The 17,430-nt window shown below is 47.4% G+C and overlaps 1 protein-coding gene across 2 annotated transcripts in view; it reads left to right on the top strand.

The window, feature by feature from the left end:
* Pik3c2b (phosphatidylinositol-4-phosphate 3-kinase catalytic subunit type 2 beta) overlaps positions 1-17,430 on the top strand; it is a 65,895-nt gene that overhangs the window by 2,510 nt on the left and 45,955 nt on the right. The gene's annotated exons all lie outside the window — the stretch shown is intronic.

Raw genomic sequence — 17,430 nt, 5'->3', positions numbered from 1 at the left:
GAACCTTTCCTTTTTGAGGAAGGGAAGCATGGCATGATAATATAAATACTATTCCTTGTGTGTTCCTCTTTAAATAGAGCTGACAGATGGGAACTGGGAGAGAAAGGCTGTTTCGTATTTGTAGGGGATTGGGAGAAAGACTTTCCAAAGGCTGCCCACTGACTGCAGACAGGGCAATGCTGACCTGGCAAAAAACCAAACCCATAATAGCTAACACCGACTGGTGTCAGCCAGCCAGTACATGACAGAGGTGGGATTGGAAAACTCCCGTACCCATGCTCGGAGCTCAGTGTCACTATGAGAGAACAGGCAGGCAGCAGGAATGCAGGATGCATAGTTTCCCAAAGTGCCCAAAAGATGGCACCAGACTGGAGCCACCTCAGGTAAAAAGCTTGTCAAGGACAGGGGCCCAGGAAGATGCTTCCCACACCCAGCCCCAGCTCTGCTGAGCGCTTCTTTAGTTTCCTGTTGTTAAGAAGTGGAAACATGAGTGTGAGAATTCCCTGGGCTCCCACCTCACTGCTTCCGCTGTCAGGATAACTAGACCGAATTATTTTGTCATCTTCTGGGCAACTCTGGTAGTAGTTCTGGGCTTCGGAGGCTCTGGGAAGATTAGGACAGCTTTCTTGTTTTAGTATATTGGAATTGGATTTTTTGGTATTTCTTTCTCTCTCTCTCTCTCTCTCTCTCTCTCTGTCTGTGTGTGTGTGTGTGTGTGTGTGTGTGTGTTTGGTTGTACATACGACATAGCATGCATGTGGAGGTCAGAAGACAACCTCAGGTATCACTCCTGCCTTTCACCTTGTTTAAGCCTGGGTCTCTTGGCCCATGAGTAAACCTCCAGCTAGCTTGCCCCTGCTGGAGAGCCTCCAGTTTCTGCTCCCCATTGCCCAGTACCAGTGCATTGGCTTTTTACCTGAGGGCTCAGCTCAGCTCCCAGGATAGTGCAGCAAGCGCTCATCCCCCACCCCCACCCCATTGAGCCATCTCCCCAGCCCCTGGTGTCTGGTTTTCTAAAACAAATGTGATGCGTGATTTCTTAGTTCTTCTGATCATGCAAAGTGTTAGAACTGAGAAGGACCTTGAAGAGAACCTCCTTGAGAAGTGGCTTCAAGGTCACAGTTTTGCTAGCCGCCCTGGAACTTGATGCTGGCTCCAGGGCTCAGGACAGAAGCTGCTCTTCTGCTCTTCCTGCTAGCTCTTTAGCCAACCCTGTCACTGGCTTCCTTGTTGGGAAATTCCCCTCAGAATACAGGGAATGGAATTTACTCGCCCTGGTTAAGCAGACTTGGAACATAGCTGCTATTCCTTCTTCCCGAGAACTCCCTAGAGGAATCCTCATGCAGTATCTCATTTCAAAGAGAAGTTGAAGATCACTTGCCTCTTTGGAAATATATCCTCTCTGTATACCTGTATCCCGCCCTCTCCTCACTATACCTTCTTCAAAACATTGCTTCTCTCTCTCCCTCTCCTGGGCCTTCCCAACCTGTTACAGACACTAAGCGTTGCTGTCCCCACAGACCCCTTTTTTTTGTTTTTGTTTTTATTTATTTGAGACAGGGATTCACTCTATAGCCCAGACTGACCTCAAACTCAATATGTAACCTAGCCTGGCCTTGATCCTCCTGTCCTCCCCCCCACCCCCAGTGCTGGGATTAAAGGCATGTGCCACTACACTGGCCCAAGAATTTTTCTTAGTTGTAGTTTGGACCCCACAAAGAAGGGGGAAAAAAAAGGATAGCCTTGGGCAAAAGTCCAAGTCCACAGAAAAGTGGGAGCACATGATTAATGATGATACCTAATGTCTCTCCCATCTGTGGTTCTCACCATCCTCTCAGCATCCTCTCCCTGTTAACACCCTCAGAGGAAATGGGGGAGGTGGCTGGTAATGAAACCGTTCCCCTTTACAGAAAAAGACCAGACCTAGCAAGATTAGTTAGCAATATTAGGAAACATGCCTAAGTCAGGTATGCTTGCCCGTGTCTTTATTTAATTTTTGTTTGTTTTTAATGTGTATGAATGCATGTATGTAAGTGCACTATGATGCCTGTGGAGGTCAAATGAAGGCATCAGATCTCCTGGAACTAGAGTTATAGATGGTTGTGTGTCACCATGTGGTGCTGGGAATTGAACCTGGGACCTCTGGAAGAGCCGCCAGCACTATCACCCCCTGAGCCCTCTCTCCAGCCCTGGCCTATGTTGTTGTTGGGGGTTTTTACTCTTTTTTGGGGGGCCCACCACCCAGCTCCCAACTAAATCACACATGGAGGCTTATTCTTAATTCTGAATGCTGGGCCTTAGCTTGGTTTGTTTCTAGCCAGCTTTCCTTATCTTAACTTATCCCGTCTACCTTTTAGTTCTGGGCTTTTCCTGTTCTCTTACTTCTGTAAATCTTACTCTTTCTCCGTGGCTGGCTGTGTAGCTGGGTGGCTGGTCCTTGATGTCCTCCTCCTTCTCTTCAATCTCTCCTCCCAGCTTTCTCCTTCTGTATATCCTCTCTGCCTGCCAGCCCTGCCTATCCTTTCTCCTGCCTTGCTATTGACCGTTCAGTTCTTTATTAGACCATCAGGTGTTTTAGACAGGCACAGCAACACAGCTCCACAGAGTTAAGCAAAAGTAACACACCTTAAAATAATATTCTACTACATTTCCCCCTTTTTGTCTAAAAATGAAAGGGTTTTAACTTAAACATAGTAAGACTATATACAATAACGATTATCAAGTAAGGATTATATCCACAATATTCCGTCCATGTGTAGTTAGCATATTCAGAGAAAATAATGTGTTGTCTACCCTATCTTAGTGAATCCAAAATTTTACACCTAACTAACTTTCAATCATAACTAAGGAAAACTGTGACTCTAACTAGTCTTCATCTCCATCAAAGACCCAGAAGGATAGTATTCTCTGAGTAAACATTATGTCTTTAATCATAATCGGAGGCTGAAGCAAGAGGATTGCCTCCCATCCCAGGACAGTATGAGAAGAATAGTGATTTCCAGGCTAGCCTAGGCTGTAGTATGTTTCACACACACAAAAACAGTTTAGTGGACTAATACCTATGAAAATGCTTTTTAACAGTAAATACCTACAGGAATAAAAGTTATTTTGAAATTCTAATCACTAGTACATGTAGAAGTGTGTAAGGAGATGTTCCAAAGAGACAAAGCAGCTTCAGCCAGGAGGGAAGCTGAGCTCAAGCCCTGGAGTAAGGGATGGTACTTGCAGAGGGAGAGCGGGTGCCGGAGGAGGGGCCATGTGAGTAGCAGCACGTAGGACAATCTAAAGTCTTGGAAAATGCTTAGTAGCTGTCATGGTTTGGGGGTGGCCCATATAGGGAACTCACCTGGGACTCTACAGGAAACTTCTCCAGTGCCTGATAAATAAGGGAAGAGACAAATGTTTTCTTTTCTTAATTAATAAAGAGTTGTCTGTTTCTGCATCTGTGTATATGTGCGCATGTGTGCAGCTGCCCGTGGAAGCCGGAAGAAGGCATTGGAGCCCCCGAGCAGCAGTTACGGGCAGTTGTCAGCTACGGATGCTGGAAACTGAACGCAAGGGCACCAAGTGCTCTTAACAGCTGGGCCGTCTCTAGCCCCTGTTTTCTAGTCTGTTTATTTTTCGGTTATTTTGTGTCAGGGTCTCATATAGTCAGACGCCTTGAATGCTCTATGTGGCTGAGGCAGGCCCGGAACTCCTGACCCCCTTGCCTCAAGCTCCTAAGTGCTGGGGTTCCAGGCCTGCCCTGCCCAGTCCTGGTCTGGTTTATTTGCTCTGTGGGGCGGATCTGAATGTTGAACAGAGGGTACCTGGTCTTTGTTGTTGTTTGTGTTGCTTTTGAGAGAGGGTCTTACACAGTACAGGCTGGCCTCATACTTCTGCCTCTCTCCCTCTCCAGGGCTGAGATTTACAGGTGTGTGTCAACATGCCTGGTTTGGGTCTTTTTTGAGTGGCCTGATCAAGTGAAGGTTAGTGGTGTAGGGGGAGAGCGTGGAGGCACGTTCCAGAATGACTGCCAACATTAGTGAGAGCCTTTGGTCCAATGCTATGAGCCTGGGTTTCCATGTGAGCCCATTTCCCCTGTTGGTTGGAGAAGCGGGGAGGAGGATGAATTTTGGGTTCACACGAGTTTCAATTTAACTCTGGATCCTATCATTTCCTGGTTGTGTGACCTTGAGCATAGTGCTTAATCCCTTTCCTGTTTTAGAGTTTCCTCACCCGTAAAACAAGTATAATAATATCCACATTTAAGGACTGTTGTACGGATCAATAAGACAATACCCAGCACAAAATACCAGAGGAATAAAAGGCCAATTTCCTCCTTCCTTCCACTGCTGACAAAGCGCACTGGCATTTATGTGTTGTGAGATCTTTCCCTGGCTCATGGATTTCCTTGCTCCAGTGTGCCTGGCCTTCAGTCACACCCTGGGTACACTCACCTAAACTGCAAGCCTTTTCTCAGCTGATCCCCCCTGAGAAAGTGCTGTGTGCTGCTGCTTCTCTTGGGAAACCCTGGGTGACGGTCCCATGAAGAAGGAGCTTGTGAGTACGCTCTGCTGAGCCAGATGGGCCCCCTTCTGCTGAGAGACCCTTTTTACTGAGTGTAGATTTAAGCTCTTTCTCCCTTGGAACCTTCTTATGCAAATTGGGGGTGAGTAGCTGGCAGGAAGGTGTTAAGCCTCGTACACATGAAGAAGTACCAAACGGCCTGACACCTCCCTCCCACACCGCCCATCACTTTCTTCTCTGAAACTCTTTATGACCTTACTGCAGAGACTCTTGAACACTGGGCAAAGGTGTGGATCCTGTTTAGTGGTCATCAAGGCTCGTACTGAGCAAGCGTTTATGGCATACGTACAGAGTGTGAGGAGGCTGAGAACGAGATTGGAAGTGGGGAGTGTCTAAGGATTTTGAGTGGTAGGTGGGAAGGGAAAGAGGAGAAAGTGTGTGTGTGTGTGTGTGTGTGTGTGTGTGTGTGTGTGTGAGAGAGAGAGAGAGAGAGAGAGAGAGAGAGAGAGAGAGAGAGAGAGAGGACATTAGTAGCTAGGGTTTGAGGCCTGATTCAGGTATGGATAGGAAACAGGCTTGGGCAGGCCCTACTGCTCTGTAACTACAGATGAAAGGTTGGATACAGACTGACCTATCTCTGCCCACATGTCCAAGGTTAGCCAGGTGGATATGGGGAAGCCTGGCAGTACCCCCTTGAGGTCTGGTACCTTCACAACCTTGCCTACTCCCTAATCCTAGTTCGTCCTGTTAGCATTCCCTTCCTGTGGCTTGGAGGTCTGGGACACTGAGGATCTCCAGAATATCTTATCTCTTAGATTCTCCTAGGGCTCCACACCCCAAATGCAAATCTCTATTAGAATGGATACAGTTGAGTTCTTGGTCAACACTCTAGTTTGGATCCTTGACTGACTTAGGAGTCTCTGATGGGTGATCAGCCCTCTCCCTTCAAGGTTTCCAGGACCTGGTGGGCTGGGCATTCTCCTTCACTCTGCTTTTTAAATGCAAATTGCCCTGTAGGGACTCACAGCTTGGCCTCTAACACCCCAGTGTAAATTAGTGTCGAATGCCTGGTGGTAGTCTATTTTAATGGGGACTTTTTTTCTGAGTGAAAGATGCGAACTGGTTCACTTTCTTTTCTCATGTCTGTGTTCTTCTCCTCGTCTGTGTTGATGCTGTGGTTTCCTCAAGCCTTCCTGAATCAGGAAATAACTAGGGTTGGGGATTTAGCTCTAGCCATTCCTGGCACTTACAAGAGGCCCTGGAGACCTCTGGGGACAGGCTGTCCGGGTGCAGAGAAGCTAGCCAGGGCTGCCCCTAAATTTCAGGTGACTGTCTTTTTCTTCAGGGCTAACCTACTTTTCTTAGCCGACTTCTTGCCAGTGGCACTGAGGATATGACCTCAGAGTCTAGCCATCTCTCCTTAGGAAGCTGATGAGGGAGGGAAGGAGATGGAGGGTGTGCAGATGTGGATACAGGAAGTGGAGGTGTAGGGATTTAGGAAGATATAAGGAGTGGGGAGAGGCAGAGTGACTGGAAAGTGTGGGGGTGCAGGGATTGTGAGGCAATGAGCATCCAGTGTGAACAGGGGAGGATGTAGGATAAGCATGGAGTAGGAGTTGATACAAAGAGTACATGTAGGATGGGAAAGATGTGGGGGTAGGGGCAAAGGAGGTTTGGGGAACATGCTCAGTGTATGTGATCCCTACAGCTTTGGTTGCCTGGGAATGACTACAATCGGTCAGGGACTGCCATGTTGTGAGGAAAGTGAGCACGGACTGAAGATACTCCACTGTATGACCACTTGGCTACACGGCTGATTTGGGAATGGTGTAGTAGGAGTGGGAAGACAGTGAGCAGGGCCTGGAGACACTCGAGATAGAGCAACGCAGTGGAGTGAAAGGGGCTAGCTTCTGGCATGGCATCTGGGCTGGTCAGCTCCTCTTCTGATCCTCATGAATGGTGGCTTGGCCTGAAGCCCTTCCCTACTTAAAAGTTCTTTTCAGGGCCAAGCAAGTGGCAGACAGCTGCTGGCACCCACTGCCCACACAGCCTGTCACTGCCCCCTGGTTCCCACATTCAGACTTATGGGCAGTCACCTCCACCCTTCCTACAGATAGGACTACCACAGGGGGATGCCTACTGGCTTTCTGTCCTCTATGTGCCTGGTTGTCCTGAGTCTCACCTCCTGGGGCTTCTGGTCCCAGAGCTCTGGCATGTGTATACAGAGTCTGTGCTTGTGGAAGAAGAGCACAGGACTGGGGGCAGAGTCCCCTCCTCCACATAAGTCTATGCTCTTTCCCAACCCTGCAAGCAGTACAGTGAGAGCCTCACAGCCCTGGCTGTCCTGGATCTTGCTCTGTAGACCAGGCTGGCCTTGAACTCACAGAGATCCTCCTGCCTTTGCCAAGAAGGGAGATTTCCTAAGAAAGTTGTTATCAGAAAACAGTCAAGGAATTATTACAATTCAGTGAATGTGACACTAGGTTTCCCCTACTGTTGGATCCAGCAAAGATGTTCACCTTCCAGAGAAGGTCCTCTGGGCATTGTCTCTTTGTCCTCTAGCTAGTCCCATGGCTCTGCAAGGTGCCCCAAATACATCCCCATCCTCTTACCTGGGGATGGGCCCGATTTGACATTCCCTTTAACTCTGTCTCCGTGCTCTGTGCAGGCTCTAATGGGTTAGCATAGTCAGCATGGGGGGCTAGCACTCTGCCTCAGGCCCTTTCCTCTGGGGAAGCCTCCAGGCAGGGTGTCTCTTCTGGACTCTAGAGAGGAAGGAGCAGCTGTAACCTGTTGGTGGCCTCTGTGTGCTGGCTTTTTTTTTTTCTGGGAATGTTTTCCACCCATTAAAGAATCCCAGAGAACTGGCTTCCAGAGCGTATGAGCTGGGGAAACTGGACACAGGCTGCAAGTGGCATAGACAGGTAACTGTCTGGGTTTTGTAGGAAGCCTCAGTTTGCATGAAGCGGACGAGGAAGACGGCAGGCAGTGAGGTAAAACAAAGAGCTCCTGTGTCCTGGTCCCCCAGTACCCGTGTTTCTCTGTCCACCTCCAGAGCACAGTCCCCAAAGCGCTGGCAGTGACACCAGGGATCTCACTGTCAGTATATGGACAGTGTACGGTGGTAGTGTGAGGGATTAGGGATGGGGCGGTGTGGGAACTGCTTGGACAGGGCCCAAGAGTTTCCCTCTCCTGGAGGCCATGTTTGGTAAGAGGTAGTCCTCCTGGGAACTCCCCTCTCGCCCTCCCGGGTCCCACCACTCTTCTCTGGAGGCAGAGGAATGGGAAGAATCTTGCACTCTTTAGAGGACATCTGAGGCTGGACTGAAGGATACTAACTGGTTTGGGGAGCCTTGGTGAGGGAAGAGAGGGAGCAGAAAGCAGGAGCCATGGAAACAGTGAAGCAAATGAGGCTGCACTGATTTGGCCAAAAGGACGCTATCGAGGGAATGATGCACATCCTCATCGTAGGGGTAAAGTGAGGGCTGCCGAGGAAAACAGGCCAGCTAAGAGAATGACCTGTTGTGTGTAAGGCAGCGTGTGCTTGTCTTTGTTAAGGTCACTGTAGCTGTGAAAGAACATTATGACTACGTTTATCCTGCTTACACTTCCTGGTAACACTCCATCATTGAGGGAAGTCAGGACAGGAACTCAACCCAGGCAGGAACCTGGAGGCAGGAACTGATGCAGAGGCCATGAAGGAGTGCTGCTTACTGGCTTGCTTTCCTGTAGAACCCAAGACTATTAGCCCGGGGATGGCACCATCCACAATGGGCTGGGCTCTCAAGAAAATGCCCAACAGGCTTGCCTACAGCCTGATTTTTATGGAACAAAGTTTCTCAATTGAGAGTTCCTCTTCTCAGATGACTAAAGTTTGTGTCAAAAACTAGCCAGGACAGGCCTTAATTACAGAAGCAGGAATTGGTCCTTTCTGATCTACTTTCTGAGGGAACCGTTGGATTCCTGGCAGGAGACCCAGGGATGTGGTGATGGTTCTTCCTGGAATTGGGGAGGGGGGGAGACAGGAAAAGCAGGGTGGCAGGTGTGTGGTATGAGGAGTGGGGCATGGGCTCCAAAGGAAAGCCCCTGAGATTCTGTGTGGGTATTGGATAGACCCAACAGTCTTCCTGGGAGAGAGAAATCTGGAAGCAAAAGAGATTAAATTCTTATGGCAAGCCACATGTGGTGGGCCAGACCTGAAATCTCAACATTTGGGAGGTAGAGGCGAGGTGGATCAAGAGTTCGAGACCAGCCTTGGCTACATCGTAAGTTAAAGGCCAGCCTGAGCTTCATGGGACCCTATCTCAAAAACAAAACAAACAAACAAACAAGGAAAACCAACACAGGACGTGGTGGCACACATCTCTAATCCCATCACTCGGAAGGCAGAGACTGGTGCATCTTTGTGAGGTTGAAGCCAGCTTAGTGTATATAGCAAGTTCTAGGCCAGTCAAGGCTACATTTTTAAAAAAAGGGGGGGGGGAGAGAAAGATGGAGAAGAGGGGGGGGGGAGGAGGAGAAGAAGGAAGAAAGAATCAGCCAAGCAAACAAACAACAAATAACATGAATGGCCTCCAATCCCTGGACCCTGTGTGTCCTGAGGGGGTGCTTCCTAAAGCAGTCCCAGAATGAATCCTCATCCCTGAGTAAAAACTATGAAAAGTTGGGGTGCTCAAGGCTGCATGGACCCAAGGCCCTCCATATTTTTACCATCTTGTTTGAGAACACTCCATTATTCTTGCCTTGTGAGGTAGCCCCAGATGTGTAGTGCCTCCTTGCTCCATGCCCCAAGGGGGAATTGAAATATTGTTTGTTTTTTAACATTTCTTTTTACTTATTCTTTGTGTCTTTCACATCATGCATCTCCATCCTATTCATTTCCCCTCCGTATCCGCCCTCTGCCCTTGCAACCTTCCCCTACAAAATAAAATAAAATAAAATAAACTTTAATAGGAAAAAAGAAAGAAAGAAAGAAAAAACAATCTCGTCATGGAAGCTGCAGTGTGACACAGTAAATCACGCAGTAAACCCTTTTCTCCGTATATCTTTACTTGCAAGTGCTCATTGCAAAGAATCATTGGTCTGGTTCGAGGCCTCTGGCTTCTGCTACACTAGCGATGTGATGCTACCGGTCTTGCAGACCCGAAGCAGAAGGATCTCCACAATATAGGGCAACAACAAGATAATCAAGGTGTTCCAGTGAGGGTCCAGCATCATAGGTGTTGAATTATTTGCATCTGTTTATCACCTTTGCTGTATTGACAGCTCCTTGGAATTACATTCTAGTTGCCTGAATATTTCTTGTATTTGTCCATTTTCGGTACCACTGGGGTTCGTTCTGTGGCTTAGAGGAGTTTGGGGAGCCAAAAACCCAGGCCCCTTAGGTTCCTCAGATCTTGAGCAGAGAGCTACAGTGAGACAGCTGGAGGCTTCTCTGGCTGCCTGGTGCCTCAGGCCTCCCTCTCTGGCACAGGCACACAGAGGGAGGGCTTTCTCCCTGCTCTATGACTCTGAACCATTGTGTGGTTCTGGCTTGGCTGCATTGCCTCCCTGCCTGCCTCTCGTCACTTGTGGGCCTATTTATATACTGAGTGTGTTGCCTGGTTCTACTTGGACCCTGGCACCAATCTACTTGACCATGAACATGTTCTCTTCCTGCACCATCTGACTGCCCTAGTTTGGGGGGAGATGTCTTTTTACCCAGTTCTTGTCTTCTAGAGAACCCCTCAGCTGTGGTGTCCACCTAGCTACACCTCACCTCACTTGAGAGACTAGTGAAATACATGAAGCCCAGGGACTCGCCCTACTGAATCAGGACCTTTGGGGGAGGGGCCAGGAGTTTATGTGTTTAAAACTCTTTCCAAATGACCATTACTGGCATTCAAATATGGACTATTGCACTATGGAGGAAGCTATGCTGTCCTGTGAGTGTGGCATTTTGTGGGTGCTAGGAGCATTCTTTTACATAAATTACCCTGGTGTTTAGGAGATCCAAGGTGAAGTACTGATAGCATTACTTTCAAATGCTTGAGCAGAAAAAGAACACAAATTGGTATGTGCAGGTGGGGAGAGGAAACTGGCTCAATGAGTCTCCTTTCCTGAGACCTAAATGGCCATTTGTTCCTTCCTCTTCCAGAAGTTCCAGTACTGAGGATCAAACACAAGGCCTCTTATAGGCTAGGCGAATTCTCTACCACATACTCAGCTATACAGCCCAGGCTCCTGTTTGTTTGTCTGTCTGTCTGTTTATTTATTTATTTATTTATTTATTTAGTGTACATTGGTGTTTTGCCTATAGATATGTCTGTATGAGGACATCCTGGTGCTGAGGTTACAGAAAAGTATTAGTTGCCCTGTGGGTGCTTGGGAATTGAACCCAGGTCCTCTGGAAGAGCAGTCAGGGCTCTTAACCACTGAGCCATCTCTCTAGCCTCCTGTTTGCTTTTATAAAGAATTCCTAGTACTCTTTAAAACCAATGGACCAGAGCAATTTCCAATGCATCTGCCCAACAAAGGCTAGTCGAGAAGAAATTCCACTGGGGAAGGGAAGAGCAGGGAACATGAGACCCTTGTTAGTTGAATAGTTGGTCGGCACTCCTGGAAAATGTAATTCTGAGTTCTTAGAGGAAGCCAGTTCACACCGTCTCTGGCTGATCGCTGCATTCTGTCCCCTTGGACCTCCCTCTCCTGTGCTCTCGGAGCCTCACTTCACCATGGAGGTCGCAGGGATCCCTTCCATGCTGACAGCCTCGTGGCATACTTGCCCACAGCCAGGGGTGGTTAGAAAGGGTAGGCTCACCTTTCTTCTATCTGAATTCCAGAACGTGACGTGGAGAGCTTGAGGAGTGGGGCTTGCTTGGGCTACCCCTCGACTTTTCCTATGACTTTGGAATTCTTAGAAAATATCACTTTAGGGAACCAGAAGGCATTTCTGACTCTCTCTCTCTCTCTCTCTCTCTCTCTCTCTCTCTCTCTCTCTCTCTCTCTCTCTCTCTCTTTTTCCGAGACAGGGTTTCTTTGTGTAGTTTTGGTGCCTGTCCTATATCTCACTCTGTAGACCAGGCTGGCCTCAAACTCACAGAGATCCGCCTGCCTCTGCCTCCCTTGTGCTGGGATTAAAGGCGTGCGCCACCACCCGCCCATCGGGCATGTCTGACTCTTAAGAATCGCAGGAGTAGGGCTGGAAAGATGGCTCAGAGGTTAAGAGCACTGGCTGTTCTTCCAGAGGTCCTGAGTTCAATTCCCAGCAACCACATGGTGGCTCATAATTATTTGTAATGAGATCTGGTGCCCTCTTCTGTATACTAAATAAGTAAATTTTAAAGAAAGAAAGAAACTTTTATTTAAAAAAAAAAAATCTCAGGAGTAGAAGGCACTTTGTATAGTTTTTTTGTCCATCTGTGAACCTCCCTGCCTTACTGATGCCACACCTGACCCAGCCCCATTTTGTATTGGAAGGGTCCTATGCCCCATGAAAGGACACCATTTGTGTTCTGGTTACCTAGCTTCATGTCTACAAAATCCCCACTGCTAGAAAGTTCCCTCCTTACAATCTAGTTGACAGCCATTCTCTTTAGAAGGATGTTAATTTGAACTTGAGGAGGTTGGAGGGAGGGAGTAACACATACATTTTTAAATCTTAACTTGTTTATTTAGTTTGTTTTGAGGTCTCGTGTAGTTCAGGTTGGCTTTAAACTCATTATGTAACTGAGGCTGGTTTTGAACCCCAGATCATTCTGCCTCCACCTCTTGAATCCTGGGATCACAGATGTGTACTACTGTGTCTGGTCCAAAATTTTCTTTTTCTTTCTTTCTTTCTTTCTTTCTTTCTTTCTTTCTTTCTTTCTTCCTTCCTTCTTTCCTTTTTTCTTTTTTCTTTCTTTCTTCCTTTCTTTCTTTCTTTCTTTCCTTTTTTTTTTTTTTTTTTTTGAGAAAGAGTTTCTCTGTGGTGTAGCCCTGGCTGTTGGAACTCATTCTGTAGAACAGGCTGGCCTCAAACTCACAGAAACCCGCCTACCTCTTGAGTGCTTGGATTAAAGGTGTGCACCATTACCGCCCAGCCTACAACTTTTAAAACTAGTTTTTCTAGTTAAGTGTAATTCTGAATACGATATTTTAGTTTTAATTTTTTTTTTTTTTACGTATATCAGTGTTTTGCCTGCATGGATGTCTGTGCACCATGTGCTTGGTGCCCACGGAGGCCAGAAGAGGGTGTTGGATCTTCTTGGAACTGGAATTATAGATAATTGTGAGTTGCCTTGTGGGTAGGTGCTGGGAATTGAACCCAGGTCCTCTGGAAGAACAGCCAGTGCTTTTAACCACCGAAACACCTCTCCAGCCCCTGAATACAATATTTTAAGACCATGTTTGAGATTTGTATAAGGGACGTGGGGTCCAGTCTGGGGGTTTGGAGAAAACTCTTGAAGAAGGCAATCTCAGAGCAAAGTCACAGAAGGGTAAGTTAGGATCACACAAGGGAACTGGATTGGGAAAGCCATGTCCAGCAGCATGTGCCTGCACCAAGAGGTGTTAATGCATAGGGATGCATAGTTAGAGACAGGGCAGATAGGCAATAAAGGCCTTGTAACTAAGACCAGTAGAGAGCCATTGAGAGGTTCTAACCAGGGAGTGAGACACTCAGAAAGAGCCCCCGGGCTTCTGGAGGAAGGCCTTAAAGAAGGAGTGATCTTAGAGGGCAAGACCAGACGTTAGGAGTCCATTGTGTTAGCCCAGGAGAAGGAAGAAAGGGGCTTAGTTTAACTAGGACAGTGGCAAGTAAGATAGAAGGAAGGATTAGCTTTGGAATGTAAAGAAGAGAGTCCCAAGGGCCTTGGTGATGGGACTTCAGATGAAAAGAAGAAGGGCATTCAGGATGACTGGAGAGCTTCTAGCTTGGGATTGGGTAGTGCCATAAAGTGGGGAGCTAGGAGTGGGAGCAGTGTTTAGGGGAGAAAGGAGATGGTTTGGGTTTTGAGGTACAGGTGATCACATAAAACGACGGAGAACTACACATCTGGAATTATCAGTGTGGGGTGTTATGGATAGCAAAGGGGAGTGGAGGAGACTGTAGGCAGAGGAAGGAGAAGTGAGCCGCGGGCTGAATGGAGGCTTGAATCAACACCAACGGTTGAAGAGTACATAAAGGGAGAGGAAGAGCCAGGTGGAGGCGGAGAATACGGAAGAAGTGAGTCCTGTGAAATGGCTCAGCTGGTAAAGGCTTGCTCTGCAGGTCTGCTGACCTGAATTTGATTCCTAGAACCTACACAAAGGTGGAAGGAGAGAACCAAATCCTGAAAGTTGTCCTCGGGCCTTCACACATGCATATGTGCGTGTGTGCTCACGTATGTGCACACACATACACACACAATAATGAGTAAATAATAAATAGAAATAGTGTTACTTGGGGGCAGAGGATAGGGGAAGAAGGGAACAGCCTAGAGAGCCAAATGGACCAGAACCAGATATCTGGACACATGGGAATCCCTCTGAGTTGGGCAGTCAAGGATTTCAGGAGTGGCTTTAGGGGAGACAGTGAGAGGACATGGAAGGAGCTTCAGGTGTTGCCCATTGTTTCTTTAAAAAAAAAAAAAAAAAGATTTATTTATTTATTTTATTATGTATGCAGTGCCTTTACACCAGAAGAGGGCACCAGATCTCATTACCAATGGTTGTGAGCCACCATGTGGTTGCTGGGAATTGAACTCAGGACCTCTGGAAGAGCAACCAGTGCTCTTAACCTCTAAGCCATCTCTTCAGCCCCACCCATTCTTTCTTGAAGCTTATCTGAGAGAACCCAAAGCCAAGAGAGTTTGGGCTGAGGGTTTGTTTTGAAATTGGGAGAGGCCTTGCTTAAGTGGCACAGTGTGAAACCCCATTGGGAAGAGGTTGACACTAGAGAAGAGGAGAGGGGAACAGTGAAACCCGAGGAACATTATTATCCTGTGGGAGATCAAGTGGGTGGGCACGAGAGGAAGCCAGTTGTGTGCAGTAGAAGACCAGATGGAATAAAATGGGCTGACTGCAAGTGTGCAGAGGAGAGTGTGGGAAGAGGCAGGAAGTTGGGGGATTATCGACCATGGCCTTGGTTTTTTACTTCACAGTGGTGCCCAGCTAAGGCAAATGTCAACCCTCTGCTTGTCCCAGCCCAGGGCTGAAAGTACAGTCACCTCCTACATTAAAAGTCTTAAGTTGAGCTGGGGTATGGCTCTGTAATATGGTGTGATGGCCCAGTCAGTTGTACGTTGAGCATTTTCCTAGTGTCTTATATCTGTGAAAATGCTGTTTTCTGGGACCGTTTTCCCACCTCTGGATAACGAAGCCTGGATATCTTGTCTGGTTCTGGGAGTCATGTTGACACACACACACATACACACACACACACACACACACACACACACACACACATACACCCCACCGTGGGTCAAAGGTAACCTTTAAGGAGCAGTGGAAGGGTGGGGCAGACAGCAGGGAAAGGACAGACAGCTACTTTGGGCTAGTTCATCTTTGGGGACCTGTTAAGTACAGTAGAAATCACACACACACACACACCCCTCAGCCAGCCATGGCTCTGGCCAGTGTCCTGACCTGTGTCTGCCAAATTCGAGAGGGTCCTAGAAGGGCACTTCAGCTGAAGGAGGACCTGTCTCCTATTTTGAGTTGAGTGGAATTTGCCACTCAAAGGTTGTGGATGTGACTCAGTGGTAGAGCTTGCACAAGCCCCCCCACACACACACATACACACACACACACACACACACTCTCATGTGACTAGACTTACCTAGGCGTGGTGGCACACACCTGTAATACACGTAATTCCAGCACTTTAGAAGCAGGAACATCAGGAGTTCAAGGTCATTTTCAGCTATATGGTTAGCCTGCTTGAGTTACAGAGACAGACTGGGGTGGGGGGAGGGGAGACACACAAACACACAAGATCTATCCGAGCGTTTCTACCGTTGTTTTCAACTTTGTGGTCATGAGGAATAAATAACATGAGACATGGGTGTGTTACTGCTTGGATGAAGCTGTCTTATAGAATGAACAATGCCTGATATTTTTGTGAAACGGGGAGCTTCCCCCCCCCCGCCATGCTGCTGAAAGAGTGACAGCTTCACATCCCCAGGCGCAGACACACAGAGGATCTCCTGGGAGGCTGTTTTATTTATTTTTACTAGATACCATTACCCCACTGCAGACCCATTAAATCAGAACCTGTCGAGAGAGTGTGGGCATCGGTAGCTGTGAATAGTTCCTCTGTGCTTTTGAGGTACGGCTTGAGAACCCCAGGACAGACTAACCTTGTCATTATGTGCATTATGTGCCTCTCAACTCTTCATGTTGTGACTTCAGAAGCAAAAGGTACCAACCCTGGAGTCAGTGGCAGGCTCTGGCCGCTAAAGACATCTGACCCGGGGTTCCTGTCTGGCTTCCTGAGGGCTGAGGATCAATATTTTGGCAGATCCATACTTAAGCACAGTGCCTCACCTGTTGTTGAACTTGGAGTAATTATAAAGCCTGCTAAGTAGAGCTGTGTTGTACATTTATATTTTGCTGGGGTTTAATTGACGTGTCACAAGCAGCATATATTTAAAGTGTACAACATGATAAGTTTGGCATATGAACACGCTGGTGAAATCACCACCACCGGCAGGTAATGAATGGGCTGCAGACGTAGCTCAGTGGTAGAGTGCTTACCCAGCATGCATGGGCCATAGTTGTGATCTCTGCAGAAAGGGAGTGGTGAAGAGCAAAGAAAAAAAAAGAGAGAGAGAGAGAGAGAGAGAGAGAAATAATGAGCACATTCATTGATCCCCAAAGTTCCCTTATGGCTTATGGTAATCCTTCCCTTTCCTTCCCCAGATAAGTAAGCATCCATCTGTTTTTCCTCACAGTCGCTCGATTTGCATTTTCTGAAATTTCCTGTAAATGCAATGATACAAACTCATACTCTTTTGTCTGGCAGGTTTCATTTGAGACTCATCCACGATTTTACATTTGTCAATAATTCATTCATTTTCATTGCTAAGTAGCATTTATTAATACATATGTAGATGGATCATTTTTTGTTTTGAGACAGGGTTTTACTGTGTATGCCTGTCCTGGAACTCACTCTGTAGACCAGGCTGGCCTCGAACTCAGGCTGCCTCTGCCTCTGGAGTGCTGGGACTAAAGGCGTTTGCCACCACCGCCTGGCAGCCTTGAACTTTTTATGTAGTTAAGGTTGACCCTGAGCTTCTGATCTTGCTTCCACCTCCTGAGTGCTGGGTGCGTCACACACCTGGTTTTACGTGTTTCTGGGGTCAAACCCAGGGCTTTGTCTATGCTAGCTAAGTACTCTGCTATCTGAGCCTCAGTCCCTACCCAGACTTTCACATTTTCAAAAGAGCCATTCACCTACTGATAGACATTAGGATCATTTCTAGTTTGGAGATATAAGAAAAGTTTCTACGTTTACTATTTACTTGTAGTACTGGATTGTTTATTATTTATTTGTAGTGTCGGGTATCAAACTCAGAGCCTGTGCATGCTAGGCAAGCATTCTACTGATGAGCCCCAGCCCTGTATTTAATGTCTATGTACAAGGCTGTGTAGCTGTATAGTTGAGTCATAAGTAGACACGTTTGCCTTTGTCAGAAGCTGCCTAGTTTCCAAGATGGCTATGCCTTTCTTTTTTTTTTTTTTTTAGCTGAAAATTGAACCCAGGGCCCTGCGCTTGCAAGGCAAGCGCTTTACCACTGAGCTAAATCCCCAGTCCTTTTTTTTTTTTTTTTTTTTTTTTTTTTTTGGTTTTTCTGTGTAGCTTTGGAGCCTGTCCTGGAACTCGCTCTGTAGCCCAGGCTGGCCTCAAACTCACAGAGATCCACCTGCCTCTGCCTCCTGAGTGCTGGGATTAAAGGCGTGTGCCACCGCCGACTGGATGGT

The sequence above is a fragment of the Onychomys torridus genome, chromosome 11 (genome assembly GCF_903995425.1).
Source record: "Onychomys torridus chromosome 11, mOncTor1.1, whole genome shotgun sequence".
NCBI lineage: Eukaryota > Metazoa > Chordata > Mammalia > Rodentia > Cricetidae > Onychomys > Onychomys torridus.
This window is presented reverse-complemented; position numbering and strand designations above follow the sequence as displayed.